The 15900-nt window shown below is 40.3% G+C and overlaps 1 long non-coding RNA gene across 1 annotated transcript in view; it reads right to left on the minus strand.

The window, feature by feature from the left end:
- Positions 1-5833: 5833 nt before the first annotated feature.
- LOC147365674 (uncharacterized) overlaps positions 5834-15900 on the minus strand; it is a 90561-nt gene continuing 80494 nt past the window's right edge. The window contains exon 2 of the long non-coding RNA XR_015132651.1: positions 5834-7397. This is a non-coding gene — a long non-coding RNA (uncharacterized LOC147365674). The remainder of the gene's footprint in view (positions 7398-15900) is intronic.

Consider the following 15900-nt stretch of genomic DNA (forward strand, 5'->3'; position numbering starts at 1 on the left):
TCCACTTCTTCTTCTGGGACCCCTATAATTTGAATGTTGGTGCATTTGATATTATCCCAGAGGTCTCTGAGACTATCCTCAGTTCTTTTCATTCTTTTTACTTTATTCTGCTCTTCATAAGTTATTTCCACCACTTTATCTTCCAGCACACTGGTTCATTTTTCTGTTTCAGATATTGTTATTGATTCCTTACAGAGTATTTTTAATTTCAGCAATTGTATTCTTTGTCTCTCCCTGTTTTTATTTTAATTCTTCTAGGTCTTTGTTAATTGATTCTTGCATTTTCTCCATTTTGTTTTCAAGGTTTTTGATCATCTTTACTATCATTATTCTGAATTCTTTTTCAGGTAGTTTGCCTATTTCCTCTTCATTTATTTGGGCATCTGTGTTTCTCATTTGTTCCTTCATTTGTGTAGTATTTCTCTGCCTTTTCTTCTTTTTTTTTTTTTTTACCTTATTGTGTTTGAGGTCTCCTTTTCCCAAGTTTCAAGGTTGAATTCTTTCTTCCTTTTGGTTTCTGCCCTCCTAAGATTGGTCCAGTGGTTTGTGTAAGCTTCGTACAGGGTGAGATTTGTGCTGGGTTTTTTGTTTGTCTGTTTTTCCTCTGATAGGCAAGGCTGAGTGAAGTGGTAATCCTGTCTGCTGATGATTGGGTTTGTATTTTTGTTTTGTTTGTTGTTTAGATGAGCCTTCCTGCATAGGGTGCTACTGGTGGTTGGGTGATGCTGGGTCTTATATTCAAGTGGTTTCCTTTGTGGAAGTTATCAGTATCTGATACTCCCTAGGGTTAGTTCTCTGGTAGTCTAGGGTCTTGGAGTCAATGCTTTCACTCCAAAAGCTCAGGGCTTGATCTCTGGTCAGGAACAAAGATTCCACAAGTGGTTTGTTATGGCATTAAGTGAGATAAAAACAAATACGCGAATGTGAGAAACCAAAGATGAACCCCAGGCAAATGGCAGTTATAAAATCAGGCAAATAATAATTAAAATAATAGAATATACATGTATACATATACACCCATAAGCAAAGTCAAAACAGTCCAACTAAAATAGAGTAGATTGACCTGGCAAACAAAGGAAATTAAAAATTATATTTACCAGTCAAGAACAAAACTAACTAAAGCACAAATTGGAAAACAAAATTAAAGCAAGGTGCCAACTGGGGAATAAAGCAATGAAAAAGAAAAAAAAAAAAAACAAACATATGTTGAGATGAAAGGAAAGAAAGAAAAGAAGGAAAGAACAGATGTGCAAAGTTAGATGTAGATAAAGAAGATTTATATACATTAAATATTAACTGCAAGGGGAAAATAACAGTAGGAAAAGCAAACAAAGGAATAAATGTAGGAAAATAATAATAGGTTTAAAAAATTAAAGTTAAAAAAAGATAGAAAAAAAAAAAAAAAGGAAAACCACAGAACTGCAAAAGCCTAATGTTGAGGCAGAGGTTTATAAAAACAATTTAAAAAAATGTGACTGAGAAAAAAAAAAAACAAAACTCAAAAGCTTAATTAGATTTCATAGTGCCAATAAAATTGACAACTACAACAGAGGTGGTGGGGGGCGGTGGTGTGGGGAGGGAAAAAAAGAAAAAAATTCAAAAGAATCCATAGAACAAGTCAAAACATACGAATAATAATAAATATTTTTCTTGAGTCACTGCTGTCAGAGTCCTTTCCCTCACTGGGAGTCACAGTCCACCTCATTTCTCTAGGATGCCCTCCAACACTGTGCTGATCTCTAGACCTGGTAGGCAGGCAGCTCAGATTCTAATCTGGTCCTACTCCTGTGTGTTCTTGCTTCCAATGTCCATAGCTATCAGAAATAGTGTGTTTTCTTTTGTGGGAGCTCTCAATGTCCTTTTATATATTCCATAGACACAGAATCTACCTACTTGATCATTTGGATTTAATCTGCAGCTTGTACAGCTGGTGGGAAGGTTTTGGGTCTTCTTCCTTAGCCACACTGCCCCTGGGTTTCAATTATGGTTTTATTTCCACCTTTAAATGTGGGTCATTCACTGGGGTTTAGCTTCTGAAGTTGCCCTGGAGGATTTTGGTTTGCCCCTATGAGGGCCAGGTGTGAAGGTGGTGCAACTGCTTGGGTCTCAGGGGTTCCGGCAGCACCAGGTACTCAGGGGGTGTTGGCGACTAGGGCAGCAGGAAATACAGTGCTCTAGAAGGGTATGGCAACCAGTAATGGCCAATATGCTTCAATATTCTTGCCTGGAGAACCCCCCTGACAGAGAAGCCTGGCAGGCCACAGTCTACAGGGTTGCAAAGAGCTGCACACGACTGAAGCGACCCTGTGTGCATAGACGCAAGACTTTTTTTTGCCTGTGGCAGTTCTGCCCCAGTGACAGTTGAGAATGAAGGTGATGCAGCTGCTTGACTTGCAGGGACCCAAGTGTGCAGGTACATGGACTGCCTCCACCGCAGGAGTTATGGCCCTCTCAGAATCTTTTTCTGCACCTCTTGTAGCTGGCGATCAGAAGGCCTCTTTGACCAGTCTTTCTCTGTAGCTCCACCTTTTCAGGCACTTGGAGGGCTCCCTCACCTGGAGTCCTTCTCTGTTGTTTGGCAGGTCAGGCACATAGATGGGCCCCCCCTAGCTGGGATCCTACTCTGTAGATTGGCACATCAGGCACTTAAAAGGGCACCCTGGGTGGGGTCCTACTCTGTAGTTCAGTGCATCAGGCATTTGATGGGTCATCCTCTCTATTGTTCAGGTGTGGAGAGAGAGAGGCTGTGGTGATGGCTCCAGCCCCCAAGCATGACTCAGCAGTATCACCTTGCTTCGTGGCTGCCTGGGTTTCCTCCACAGGCATTTCCCACCATAATCTCCTCCCTCACATCCCCTTGATCCGTCTCTCTGCAGTCCACAGCAGCCCTCACCCTGGGATTACTCCAGAATCCCTAAACTCCAGTTCCCAGCTTCTGTACCTTCCAGGGGACCTGTGTCCCTGTCCAGAGTATGTATAGCTGCAACAAGGACTGTCTGATTCTCATTCCGTTTAGGCTGCCACAGATCAGCTGTTTCACTCTCAGCCTTAAATGTTTCTCCTCTGACTCAGACAATTGCCCTGATGTGGGGATCGGACCCCTGCTTCAGTTCCCCCACTGGTCAAGGGTAGGTCCAGTCTTACTAACACTCCTGTTTTTCCCCCTAGTTCCCTCGTCCTACCGAGTTTTGCATGGTTCTGTATGTTCTTTTCCACTGGCCAGGTACTCCTGTCTGCTCTCAGCTGGTGTTCTGCAAGCACTTCTGTGTCTGAAGGTATATTCCTGATGTATCCATGGAGAGAGATATACTCTACATCCACCTACTCCCTTGCCATCTTTAAATCAGCAGGCAGATTATTTATCATCTGAGCCATCAGGGAAGCCCAAATACATGTATATGTATAACTGAATCACTTTGCTGTACACCTGAAACTAACAGCATTTTAATCAATTATACTCCAATATAAAATAAAAAATTTTAAAAAGGGATAGGCACCATGTGAGGCATTTTCACACACTGTATCATTTTATTCCTATAATAGCCCTATGGGATGGCATTTAATTTCTGTCCTACAGTTGAAAAACCAAAAGAACCTACCATACTTTATGAACTCATCTGAATTGTTCAGTCAGAAAAGCTGAAAGGAAACTACTAATTTCAGAATGCATATTTGCACTTTTCAGTTTAGAACTGGTTTTTATATTAAATTACATATAGCACCAGAAGTGAGACTATAATCTTATTAGTATGGATGAGTTCTAAAGCTCTTAACTAGCCCTGGTCAATTGCAGAGTATGGTGATATTTCAGTGTCTGTGGCCGCCATAACAAATTATCACCAATTTGAGGAGCCTAAAACCACAGACACTTATTCCAAAGCAGTTCTGGAGGCCAGAAGTCTGAAATCATTGTGTCAGAAGGGCTGACTCTTCTGAAGGTCCAGGAGAGAGCCCTTCCCTGCCTCTTCCAGGAAGTGCTAGTGGCTCCAGGTGTTCCTTGGCTTGTGGTTGCATTGCTCTCATCTCTGTGGTTGCATTGCATCTCATCTCATCTTCACACAGGCTTCTGCTCTTTGTCTGCATCTTCTTTTCCATCTCTTATAAGGACACTTTTCACTGACCCAGGTAGTCCAGAATGATCTCATCGCGAGATCCTTAATAAGGTTACTGTCAGCTTCTACGGGCTAGGACGTGGACGCATCTTTTGGAGATCTATCATTCATCCCACTACACAGAGGGTTAGACAAGATAATTTAAAAGTCTCCTGTTTTTGGATTAATAGCATTTACAAATAACTAACAAAAACAATCTAAAAATGCAATAAGTCAGGTAAACAAAAACTCCTTGAGGACAAAGATTTGTGTTTCTTGTTTTGATTTTCACTGCCTTGCACATACTATGTGCTCAACAAACAAAGCTGAATGGAGTTTCTCACAGATCATATATCAATGTGTGGTGGGGTAGGGGTCATTACAGAAAAGGAAGCATTTGAGCTAGCCTTCATTGATTAATTGTTTATTGCTTCTGAACAAAGCAATGAAGCAAGCAAGATAGGATTCTCAATTCTCAGTGCCCAGACTAAGAGACTAATTAGAAAGGACCAGGATAAGTGGAGAAATTGGCTTGGTTGTAAAGTTTGTTCCCAAAAGATGATGCCAGAAGTCAAGATCTTAAAGTCCAGAGAGGCATGGCGGAAATCAGCCTTGTTTTCACTCCTGTGCGTCAACTGTAGTATGATTCTTTCAAGTGAAAGTACCAAGATAAGTTAGGAGTGATACTGTACACAGGTTAATTTTTGCAGATTTAGACTTCAACCAGAGGTTGTGAGAGCCCTTTAGAGAAGAACCTCTCAAGAATTAGGAAGCATCAAGATCCCAGTCAAGAGGACTGGAACCCAGGGCTAGGATACATTCATAACCTGGTAATAACTACAGTGCTATAAAGAAACGCATGTGGAGTCCCAGTTTTGCATACTGGAGAAATTCAGTATGATTAAGAAAAGTCTGTGCTTTAGTGGGCATGCATACCTACAAGTTACCACAATATACCACTCAGGTGGGGTTATATTATTTTACAGCCCGTCCTGCCCAAGATCTTAACTTAGGCTGTGAATGGGCTGAGCTCTCAGAAGATGGCCCTCCATGTCTTCTGAAAGTACATGCCAGTCAGAGAGAACACAGAATAAAATGCACAGAACCAGGGAAAAACAAAACTTGTTTGAAAAGTGGTAGATACCGCATGGACAGTAGTTTGGAAAACGAAATCATAAAGTTCGACAGGGGTCCAGTTGTGGACAGGGAAATGAGAACATTTACTTGCATACTTCAAGTCATTTAATTTCATTGCAACCTTTGAGACTCCCCTCAGAGAATAAGAAACTAAAGATTAGTTAGGTTGGGTAACTTGTTAGGATTAATCAATGGAGCAGATGTGATTCCAGTTGACTTCAAAGAACAAACACTTTCCATGGGATGTGAGACTAGACCTGTGTTTTCCCTTCAGAAAGTGAAAAAAAAAACTCCCTAGATAAATACAATGAGCAGTACAATACTGCACTTGTATATGCTTTGATATACAAAAGTCAAATGATATACAGATATCAGTATGTTTTGATAATTGCAAAGATCCCAGTACAAGAAGATAAGTCCTGCACATGGATGATAACCACAGGAGTAACATACAAAGTTATACTGGCTGAAGTCAATACTGTACTTCCAGAGGTCCAAGTGATATATTTAAGCACATAGACTTAAAAAAAAAAATTACTGTAATGGACTTAGGAGATAACATGGAAGAGGAGACACTTAAAAGGACTCAAGACATTTAAGCCTCATTCTTGTCTTGGAAAAAATCACAGTTTGATTTTATTCCATCTTAACAAACAGAGAAAGACTTTAACATATCAGAGAATTCAACATTTTAAATTTCAAACTGCATAAGCATCATTTATTAATTCTCCTGCTTATCAAAATGGTTTTATGATCTATGAATGACCTAGAGATAGTAGAATTTTCAAGTAAAAGCTGCCATATCAATTGAAAATACTCAAAATGCCTTCATCTATTGAAATAAAGCATAGCAGTGAGGTATTCTATAGTACAGAAATGTGGATTTTAATTTAAAAATTGAAACCTATTTTTATAGCTTTATTTTTCTAATGTCAGCTGTAGAGAGAGAAAGATGGCAGCTAGTAAGCAGCTTGCAGTTCAGTTGATTCATATATTTTAATCATTAACATACAGAATTATCACAGAGCCTGAAATATATCAAACACCATTTTCCAGATTCCAAGAAATCTCACCGAGTAAAGCACAAGCATGGACCTGATCTAGAAGAGGAAAGTCCAATAAGAAGCAAGAAAATGCTGGTTGGAAGGATAAGTAGTACTGGAGTCAGACTTTCCTGAGTATGAATTTCAGCTCTGCTACTTATTAGTGTCTTTAATTTCCCTAAGTCTTATATTCCCTAATCTGTAAATTGAGGACAGTTACTCCTATCCCAGAGAGTTGCTTTAATATATCAGGACTACTGGTGGTCCACTGGTTAAGACTTCACATTCCAGTGCAGGGGGAGTGGGTTCAATCCCTGGTCGGGGAGCTAGGATCCCACGTGCCTCATGGCCAAAAAACCAGAACATAAAAAACAAAAACAATATTACAACAAATTCAATAAGGACTTTAAAGATGGTCCACCTCAAAAAAGACCTTTAAAATAATAATAAGATATCATTATACACAAAATCTTAGTAAAGTGCTGGGTTATTTAAAGAGACTAATAATGGGCACTGTTATGGTTACATGAGGTTTTTTCTCTCTCTTTCATTGTGTTTCTGACTTTGGAGATGCAGGGTATTTGCAGAAGCTGCCAATCACACTCTTACTGGGATACCTGTAAGCAGGTTTTCTTTGTTCTAAAGCAATCAATACAACATCCTCTATCCCATGCATCAGTAACTTTCTCTTTTTTCATTTGTTTTATGGACTAAAACTTCAAGTGACTCATTGCAGCTGGGAGTAAAAATTAGCAGGTACATAGGTGGCACCTGGGATGTATTGACCGCAGGAAGGAGGAGCAAACAAGATGGCAAGAGCCATGGGAATGGTACATTCTGGAGGTTTTCCATGCATCCGATTTGACAGGAGCAAAGCCAGGGATGGAGTCAAATTAACAGGAGCAATTTCTCTCCACATATCACAGAGTAAGGCAGAAGCAGCAGGAACCAGTTCTTCACCAGCCCAGCAGATCCACAGTAGGTAAATGATGAGCAGATGTGCAGGTCACAAGCCCTCTCACAGCCAAGGAGATTCCTCCGAGTCACAGCTGAATGGCGAGGGGAGCCAAGGGAAGCCTCCACTGGTGTTGGAATGAAACTACCAGGCCTGTTTGTAATCTCCTCACTCAAAGAATGCAGAGAAAGAACAAGCTGAGGTCCATAAAGGAATCTTCAAGATATATATATATATATATATGCACTGCCCAATCGAAAAATGAGCCGAAGATTCGGACATTTCACCAAAGAAGATATACAGACTGCAAATAAGCACTGGAAAAGATGCTCAACATCACATGTCATTAGGGAAATGAAAATGAAAACAAATGAAATACACTACAGAGCTCTGAGAATGGCTAAAAATTTTTTTAAAATAAATAAACCAACAATACTAATAGCTGGTGAGGATTGGAGCAAGGAACATTCATTCATTGCTGGTGGGAATTCAAAAATGTTACAGGCACTTTGGAGGAGAGTTTAGCGGTTTCTTACAAGGCTAAATATCATCTTACCATACAGTATGGCAATCACACTTCTAGGTATCCTAGGTAATCATATTCCCAACTGATGTGAGAACTTATGTCTACATGTAAACCTGTATGTGAATGATAGCAGCTTTATTCAAATTGCCAAAAACTAGATGCAACCAAGATATACTTCCATAGGTAAATGGACAAATTGTGGTACAATTATTCAGTGGAATATTATTCAGTGATACAAAAAATGAGCTATCAAGCCATTCAAAGACATAGAATGTCTTAAGTGCATATTGCTAAGTCAAAGAAACCATTCTGAAGAGGCTCTATACTAAATGATTGCATTTATATGACAATAATCATAGAAATTATAAACAGATTAGCAGTTGTCAAGAATTCAAGGGCTTGAGGAAATGTTGAATAGATGAAGCACAGGGGATTTTTAATGTGGTAGAAGTAATCTGTATAATATTGTAATGGTGGATATGTGGCCTCATGCATTTGTCAAAACTCATAGAATTTTACAGTGCAAAGAGTGGACCTTAGAATACACAATTTAAAAAATCTTTTAGAAGGTTGTGGGATCCCTGGATGAAACTTAGACTGTGCAAAAGAATCTAACTGCATTACAAATTTATGAAAAACCTCATTGAAGGGAGTAGGGGAAAATATGCTGGCTAAGTAACTTTGAAAATGAATGGTTTCTGTAAGACTAAAGGCAAAAGCTGATAAAACCGCTTCCCATGAGAGTTCTGGTGAACAATTCTGAAACCACTAGAATGTCAACCAAAATTGAACAATCAAGTAAATAAATTAAGTAAAAGCAGATGGTGGGACTCAGGTATTTCACTGTTGGAATAAGAGATTATAGATAAACAAGGGGAGAAGTCTAGAATGATTCAAGACATAAGAGATTAAAATTAAAGTCATCAGTACAAACTCATGTCTAGATTAATATAGATATGCATGAATATATAGTTATATATATATAGTTTTAGATACAGGTATGAATGGGTTAGTATGCACCCATGCATTTCTCTCAGTTGAGAGGGCCTAGAAGCAATAACCTTCTTGGAGAAGGCAATGGCACCCCACTCCAGTACTCTTGCCTGGAAAATCCCATGGACGGAGGAGCCTGGTGGGCTTCAGTCCATGGGGTTGCGAAGAGTCGGACACAACTGAGTGACTTCCCTTTCACTTTTCACTTTCATGCATCGGAGAAGGAAATGGCAACCCACTCCAGTGTTCTTGCCTGGAGAATCCCAGGGACGGTGGAGCTTGGTGGGCTGCCATCTATAGGATCACACAGAGTCGGACACAACTGAAGTGACTTAGCAGCAGCAGTAGCAGAAGCAATAACACCTCAATAACAACAACCTAGTGCTAAATCTTGTTTTCTCTCACCATTTTTGAGAAATGACGGATTACAGGACTGAGACAAGAAATAAACAAAATGAGTTTGCAGTATTTTGCAGTGCCAGAAAGCAAAGAACTGCTCATCCATTCCCCTACCCACCACCCCCTCACACACACAATAATAGAGGAATGTCAAAAAGACACAGGAGCCAAGTGGAAGAACTCCCAATGGTGGAAAATCTGAGCAACAAAATAAGTAAAGTAGTACTGAATTATAACCCAAAGTATAAAACAGTCATGAGTCCTATTGATGCAAATAAGTGATGGACTGATTGAGTGAATGAATAATGAATGGAGGAGAACAAATTTCCCGCACAGAGGAATTCCATATAATCTACATAAATGCTCCTCCCTCCAAGAGGGACAGTGTAACTCCCCACTCCTTAAGTGTGGGCTGTGCATAGTGATGTCCTTCTGAAGAAGACATTTTGGAAAGGGGAAGGAGAATAATTTCAGTGGAAAAATTTGACAGATGTTACCTCAGCCAAGTTATCAAGGTTAATATCAATAGGAACAAGCCATGATGATAGTGTGTGTCCTTGATACATTATAATCAGAATGGCACTTCCTCTGTAAAACCCCTAAACCCAGTCTAATCATGTGAAATGTATCAGACAAATCTCAACGGAGGGACATTCTACAAAATATCTGACCAGAACTCTTCAAATCTGCCAAAACCATCAAAAACCTTAAAAAAGTCTGAGAAGCTGGTACGGCCAACTAAAGAGTCTAAGGAGACACAATGATCTGTGGTACCCTGGACAGGGTCCTGACTTGAGCTAGGCATGTAACCCCTCCTACATTTCTAATCATTGGAGTCTGGTTTCAGGGAACCTTCCATAGTCCACAAAACACTCAACCCTTATGCCTCAGGCTCTGTGGGCTGCAACTCTGGAGAACTCTACACTTTGCACTCTCTGCCTGGGATCTGGAGAAACAAAGTTCATCTGGTGGCATCACCCTGACTCCCCTGCACACACCAAACACTCTGGTCCAGTGTTTACTACATTCAGCCCCTTGTATTTGTCAAATCAAAGCTTGGAGTACTCCCTAATTTCCAAGACAAGTCTGCTATTTCCTCTGCTATTTGCTTGTTTGTTTGTTTTTTAAGTTGGTTTTTACATAGAAATGAGGCGAGATCTTTATTCTAACGTCTTTAACCAGCAAGTTCAGTATTACTGTAATTTCAGAGAAGAGGAAGCATTAAAGAAAAGTTAACTGCAGTGCTCAGCACTCTTTCCCCTCCTTTCCATGATCTTGTATTACTTTCACATTTTAAGGCCAAGTAAACTGCAATGGTATTTTGTGGCATCTTTTTGAACTTTAAGGCAGTCATAAAAGTAACAGACATTTTAGTATAACAGCAACTGCTGAAACATAAGAAAAAAATCAATCCATGTTCCCTGTAATATTCTGTCAAACTTCTGTGAACAGCAAGAAACTTTAACAGACTGATATGTGATTTCATCAAGATTTTACCTAGACTTTGAAGATTTTGTACTAATATTTCTCATATTTAAGTGTTTGTATTGCTTCAAATAGTACTTTTCCATTTATTTGTTTATACCTACTGTGTGTGAGAGGTATTAAGCTTCAGAAATCAGTGAAATCTAACTTTCAAAATTTTGTTGAAAAGAGCACACAAGCTTGATATCACCATCAAATTCCGCCCCCCCCAAGTTGTTTTTATTTTACATTTATAGGAATTATCTACTAAAGATGCTTTGGAAAATAAAAACAGGAATCAAGGTAATTAAAAAAAAAAAAAAGGTGTACAGGCTTAAGGTTCAAATATCTCAATCCTCTGTAAAAAAGATTCAGCTGGAAAGAGAAGATGTGAGATTTTCCTATCTTTTTCTACCTATCCCCAAATCTTCTATCACCTTAAATAAGTTAGACAGTCCTGTGTTAGCCTCCCTCACAGTATTTGGACAGCTCACACTGTCGCTAGAGCGCTGGGTACAGAAACCTCCGGAGGTGAAGGGAGAGCACGTCCTGTGTAGACAGCGCAAGGCCTCACGCTCTCCTTCAGGGAGGACAGAACATCCGGCAGAGCAGCTTTTACTAGCGCCCTTGTCTTGGTCTCTGTGCTCCTTCTCCTTCTCACTGGAATCTTATTTTAAATACAACTTCAGAGGGAGTTTTATTTTAGCAGTATTTTTCTTTAAGATTTCCATTCGATCTATACTAGATCACAGTATGTATGGCCAAACGGTCAGGAAAATGCCAGGGTCTGGAGGCAGGTGATCTGAGTTCAAGCCCCAGAGCCATCCCTTCCCAACAGGTACCTGCAGGGGAACTTCTCACCTGTGTGCCTTGCTTTCCCCTTGCTTCTGGGGAACAGGAGGGTAACAGCATGGACCTCACAGTGTGAGAGGATCCACGTGAATTAATATCAAGTCCTTGGCATCCAATAAACTTCCAATAAAAGTTGGATACCACAATTCTAACTATTACATGTGTTTCTCCTCAATTGTCTTATACTTTCAATTTTTAAGCATCCCGGATTTTACCATTTTATCTTCTTCTAAATAGTTTTAATGTTTCCTTATTTATTGTTTTGTGGTACTGTACTCCTTTATACTATCCTTTCAAAGTTTTAGGGTTTTTTCCTGAGTTGTTTTGAGTTTTCTTAGTTTTCTTTTTGTTCATTTAAAAAGCTTCATCAATATCATTTATCTTATTTCTTTTCATGGTTGCATTTATTCCTGAGTCTTTATCATTTTTTTCCTTTTATATTTTTGCCTCTCTCCTTTTTGAACTCTTTTAATTTCTAAGCTTCTGGGGGTCCTAACTTGTTTTTGTTTTGTTTAGTCATTTATAGTGCACTTTTTAAAATATTCTTTTATCTTTTGTTTTGTAAAATTTTTATTGGAGTATAGTTGCTTTACAATGTTGTATTAGTTTCTGCTGTACTGCAAAGTGAATCAGCTATAACTCTACATATAAACCCTCTTTTTTAGATTTCCCTCTCCTTTAGGTCACCACAGAGCACTAAGTATAATTCCCTGTGCTATCCAGTAGGTTCTCCTTGGTTATCTATTTTATACGTGGTATCAAGAGTTTAGGGCCTTCCCTGGTGGCTCAGTGGTAAAGAATCTGCCTGCCAATGCATGAGACATGGGTTTAGTCCCTAAATCGAGGAGCAGCTAAGCCATGCACCACAACTATTGAGTTTGTGCTCTAGAGCCTGGGAGCTGCGCCTATTGAGCCCACAAGCCACAACTACTGAACCCGTGTGCCCTGGAACCCGTGCTCCGCAAGACGGCCACTGCAGTGAGAAGCCCACACCCACAAGTAGAGAGCAGCCCCTACTCTCTGCAACTAGAGAAAAGCCCATGCAGCAACAAAGACCCAGCAAAGCCAAAAATAAATAAAATTATAAAAAATAACCTTGGGGAAAGAAAAGAGTGTACATATGTTAACCCCAACCTCCCAATTCATCCCACCCCCACTTTCCTCCTTGATATCCATACATCCGTTCTCTACTTCTGTGTCCCTATTTCTGCTTTGTAAATAAGATCATTTATACCATTTTTTTTCAGACTCCGTATATATGCATTAGTATGTGATATTTGATATTTGTTTTTCTCTTTCTGACTTACTTCATTCTGTATGACAGCCTCTAGATCAATCCTTTATTTTTATTTTATTCTTTCTATTCTTATCCCTTTAGTCTCAATTTCTGCCCTTCTCAACCTTCTGCCTCTGTGAGCCCATCAGTCCCTAATGCTTTCAGTGTATGATGTGGGTTCTATAACTTCCTTCAACTGTTAGTTTCACACAGGCCCAGGAACATAGGGTAGGGAGGGTCATGGGGCAGACACCCAATAGTGGGAATGATTAGTACTTATTTCCTTTCAGCCATCCCCCAGCTGTCCCCGGGGCGCTCATTAATGGAGCTCAAGTTCCCTTCAATGTTGTTAAAAAAAATTGTACAGTGGGTACTTTGGGAGACCCACAGGCTTAAAATCCTCCCTAGGACCATAATAAATTTTATAGAAATGGTCCATTTAGATTGCTGGAGACAGATAATTCTGTTTCCTCTATTTTAAAAAATTACTTTTATTATAAAGGGAATAGATACTCAAGAGATTTTTGGAAGATTCAGAGTGTATTAAAAAACAATGACAGCAAATTATCCACAATCCCACTGACCAGAGATTATCACCTTTATACATCAATGCATTTCCTTCCTCAAGACTTTCCTGGGGGGCGGGGGTGTGTGTGTGTGTACACATATTTATATTTTTCCTTTAGAATTATAGATACATTTGGTAGCTCAGCTGGTAAAAAATCTGCCCGTAATGCAGGAGACCCTGGTTCAATTTCTGGGACAGGAAGATCCCTGGGAGAAGGAATAGGTTACTCACTCCAGTATTCTTGGGCTTCCCTGGTGGCTCAGACGGTAAAGAATCTGCCTGCAATGTGGGAGACCTGGGTTCGATCCCTAGGTTGGGAAGATCCCCTGGAGGAGGGCATGGCAACCCATTCCAAGATTCTGGCCTGGAGAATCCCCATGGACAAAGGAGCCTGGCAGGCTACAGTCCACGAGATCACAGTTGGACACAACTAAGCGCTAAGCACACATATATGTAATAATGTAGTCTTAATTTTTCCACTATCAAGATATGATTGTTTTGCAAAAAATCATTTTAATGGCTCCTACATGTCACCAAATAGACACCATATTTAAGCATGCCTCCAAGTTTGTGTTTCTTCATACACGATCAAGTCTCTCTATGAGAAGCTAAGTACTCTTGGCCCATAGTCTGTCACATGTACAATATAGGGGAAGTAGCCTACATGCATTTTTTAGAGCCATATCACATACCATTTGACTCGAGAAAATTAGAAACTAGATTCTCTTGGATCTCTGGACTTGGGATCATAAACTTGAGTGGTCACAAGGAACCAGCAGGTGCTATAAATACATCGCCTGGTCTGGGCATAGTGGCAACAACTGGGAGTTAAAAGGACTGTGCCCTAAAATCTGGCTCTGGTCTTCTCGTTTTTTTTTTTTTTCAAGAGAAGCTAGAAATCCAAAATTTTAAACATATATTATCTGATTGTGAAGAAGTGACAGCTCATGGAAAGTTTACACCAGTGTAGGTCAATGCTGTACAGCAAAACCAAACTGAGAGTTCAGCTCAGTCTCTGGGCCACAAGTCTGGGGCCTCCACACAAGCTGGGTTCTCACATCTATGTCTGCATGTGCTCAGTTCTGTCTCACTCTTTGCAACCCCATAGACTGTAGCCCACTAGGCTTCTCCTGTCCATGGAATTTTCCACAGGCAAGAAAATTGGAGTGGGTTGCCGTTTCCTTAACCAGGGAATCTTCCCGACTCAGGGATCAAACCTGAGTCTCTTGAGTCTTCTGCATTGGCATGTGGGTTCTTTACCACTAGCGCTACCTGGGAAGGTCCCCTACTCCAGGGGATCTTCCCAAGTCAGGGATCGAACCCACATCTCTTATGCCTCTCCTGCACTGCAGGCAGATTCTTTACCCTCTGAGCCACCAGGGAAGCCTTGGATTCTTTGGAAGGAGCCAAATTAAGGACTGGAAAGTTGGATAGTTTCTAAATCACAAAATCTGACTGAGATTCAGTGCACACTGATAATTTTAGTCTCATCCAAACATCTGTTTCAATGAGACATGTACAAAGGATGGTTTCCACCCTTACTGAACAGAGCCAGGAACACATCTATGCATACACACACACACACACACACACACATATATATATCTCCACGTGGTGAGCCCAAGAGCATTTGTGAGTATGTGACCCACACGTGCCTTGGAAAAAAAATTATATTAAGGGCATTGGGGGTAGGAGGAGAGAGTCTCCTTTCTTTTGTTCTAATATCAGTGAAAACTGCTACTTCTGACACAGGTGAGAAGTGAGGAAATGGTGGCTTTCAGAGAGGTCTGAGTTTGCCTAAAGATATGACTGCATAGCTCCTTAGAAGAAGAGTTGGAGGGGAAGAGTTTCAAAGGAATCACGGGATACAGGAGAGATGCTATGAACTAAGGTTCACATTCCCATATACCTCCTCCAGCCCTGGTCAGCACAGCTTTGGGACTATGTCAAAATTCTACTATTTCCAACTGGCAAGAGGGCCTCGCTATGATTCAGGGCCTAGATAAGACAGGGTCATGGAGAAGTAAAAATGGTTTACAGAGTGGTTTCTTCAAGGCAGCTGAAGCATGTACAACTCAGACTTGGTACAACAAGTTTTTAATTAAGTGCTTATAAAATGTCAGACCCTTCACTAAGCACAGGAATTCAGCTGAGTGTTACAGATGTGCATGTGTGTTCAGGCACTCAGCCCTGTCTCACTGTGATCCCATGGACTGTAGCCTACAAGGCTCTTCTGTCCATGGGATTACCCTGGCAAGAATATTGGAGTGCATTGCAACTTTTCCTACTCCAGAGTATCTTCCTGACCCAGGGATCAAACCCGAGTCTCCTGCACTGGCAGGCAGATTCTTTACTACTGAACCACCTGGAATATTATAGATACAATTGCTCATAATCTGGAGATGGAGGAAACAGAGAAGCAAGCAGGCAATTATAATTGAGTGTAATAATGCTACAATAGGGAAAGCACAAAGTGTGATCAAAATACATGGAAAAACACCTAACCCAAACTGGATCGTCTCGGAAGGATCACCTGAAGGACATGTAGAGTTAGTTTGGATTGTGTGCATTTGGTTGGAGGGAGTAGAAAACTGCT

The sequence above is a fragment of the Bos grunniens genome, chromosome 9 (genome assembly GCF_055505025.1).
Source record: "Bos grunniens cultivar Pamir isolate PY7600 chromosome 9, Bosgru_T2T1.0, whole genome shotgun sequence".
NCBI classification, from domain to species: Eukaryota; Metazoa; Chordata; class Mammalia; order Artiodactyla; family Bovidae; genus Bos; species Bos grunniens.